This window comes from Frankliniella occidentalis, unplaced genomic scaffold (genome assembly GCF_000697945.3).
Source record: "Frankliniella occidentalis isolate FOCC.00 unplaced genomic scaffold, Focc_3.1 Scaffold86, whole genome shotgun sequence".
In the NCBI taxonomy this organism is placed as follows: domain Eukaryota; kingdom Metazoa; phylum Arthropoda; class Insecta; order Thysanoptera; family Thripidae; genus Frankliniella; species Frankliniella occidentalis.
The window spans coordinates 71,196-73,272 of NW_026267215.1; the positions used below are offsets into that span (position 1 = coordinate 71,196).

The window sequence follows — 2,077 nt, forward strand, 5'->3', positions numbered from 1 at the left end:
AGTGCTCAACTGTCGTGTTGAGCACTTGGAAGTGTTTATCTAGTAGTTGAACACTTGGAAGTGTTGAACAGTTGAACACTTAGTTTAACAGTGTAAGACCTTGTAAACGGGAAACCGGAGCCCTCCGGGAATTCCCAAAACGGCCTGAATGAATTCTTCGGGAAATCCCAACAAATTTTTAACAGTGTATCATTTGGAATCAGAACCCTATCATGTAATAGCTCGTTCGACGCTGAACTTTGTGAGAAATGATTCTTAACACTTTCCGTGCGGAGCCTTTTTTGAAATCCACCTCCTTTCCGTGCGAGGGGTCCACACCCATGGACCCACCATAAAGTTTCCATGTCCTGCCATGAGTCCACCCTAGGAATCTTAGAGTCCTCAGATGAATATTAAAAGTTCCGAAAATTAGTGAGGTCCGCACGGAAGGGTCTATTTCAGGGGGTCCACGGGTGTGGACCCCTCGCACGGAAAGTGTTAATCTCAAAATATGATTGCATATCTGGACAAATATTTCGAAAAAACGAAATGTTTAGTGCCTTTGCTACTTTAGTGCCTTTAAAACGTAGGAATTCCTACCTCCGTTTAACCAGTGAAGGAGCCGCGTGTAAGTGTACTGAACAAATCAAATTGATGCATACTCTCAAAACCCAACAGTGTGCATTGTACACGGTATATGATATGCAGTGTGCACACCATGCACACTGCAAAATGTAAATATTCCAGTCAGTCAGCAAGGTGCATAACCATAATACCAGAAGTAAAAATAAGGGTATGGCAGTCATTTTGACAGTACAGTCGACCTGACACTTGACACACGATAGTAGGGTATGCGATCTATTAGAAACAGTACTCTGCCGAACGATTTGTTGTGCCCGCAACAGTGTGTATGGCTATGCACACGCGAAATACAGTGTGCATGGTAATGCACACGCTAAATACAGTAGGCATTGAAATGCACACGCTAAATGCAGTGTGCATGGTGTGCACACTGCATATAACGTGTACAATGCACACTGTTGGGTTTTGAGAGTATTCGTACCTTAAATTGACTGTCTCCTTTACTCAGAAGATCGTCGACGCTAGGGCGAGGTGTAGTACCTGTAACGGAATGAAAAGTAATTTAAAGTTGGGAAGCACACATAAAATAGCGTTCCGCTGGGATACAAAAAGAGTGTGATCTACAAAGGAATATTTCTACATGAAATGTAGCGCAGGGTTGTTACAAGGTTGGGCTTTTCAAATTCCCTGACATTTTCCTGATTTTTCCCTGACCAAATTCGAGCTTTTCCCTGACATTTTCCAAAAAAAATTTCTAATTTTTCAAATTTTAAAAAAGTAGTCTACGACAATTTTTGTAAAAAAAATCAGTCTAAGGGCAGGAATGCGACGAAATATCGTGAATCTTTCGGTTTTCCCTGACGCAGTGACCAATTTCCCTGACATTTCCATGATTTCCCTGACAAGAATTTTTTTCATTGTGTACAATGGAGCATCCCCCGAACAAAACGCGCATGCGCACCGCCCCCACACTCTCAGATCCTGTATGGAGGTTTTTGTTTGTTAGCTATCAACGTATTTGTGCAATGATAGTTAAAAACAAAATTGTTGACTTGTATCAACAAATTTGTTGGATAGTTATCAACAAAAAAAATTTGTTTATAAGAAAGATTGATAACTATCAAGACTTTTGTACCGAGTTAGTGAGAAATTCGTTTATACTTATCATTGCACAAATACGTTGGTAGTTTGTAAACAAAAACATCGCTAAAGGATTGAGGGTGCACCAGCCCCCTCCTCCCCCCTCAGCTACCCTCAGCCCGAGCACATTGTCTCGGCCAAGGCGGTGCGGCGGTGCGAGGAAGGTGGGCCACCCTGACCGCAGCCCGGACCGAGTACGGGGTCCCGCTCACTATAAGTCTCCTGCACCCTCAATCCTTTAGCGATGTTTTTGTTTACAAACTACCAACGTATTTGTGCAATGATAAGTATAAACGAATTTCTCACTAACTCGCTACAAAAGTATTGATAGTTATCAAGAGTCGCTACGAACTGCAATTCAAACAAACTGCGTTTA

General features: G+C 42.2%; 1 protein-coding gene across 1 annotated transcript in view; it reads right to left on the reverse strand.

Annotated features, from left to right (window-relative positions):
* Nucleotides 1-2,077, reverse strand: part of LOC113215302 (SWI/SNF-related matrix-associated actin-dependent regulator of chromatin subfamily A containing DEAD/H box 1 homolog) — a 39,835-nt gene that overhangs the window by 23,670 nt on the left and 14,088 nt on the right. Inside the window, exon 2 of the mRNA XM_052269222.1 lies at nucleotides 1,043-1,101. The gene's annotated coding sequence lies outside the window, so the exon portion shown is untranslated. The remainder of the gene's footprint in view (nucleotides 1-1,042; nucleotides 1,102-2,077) is intronic.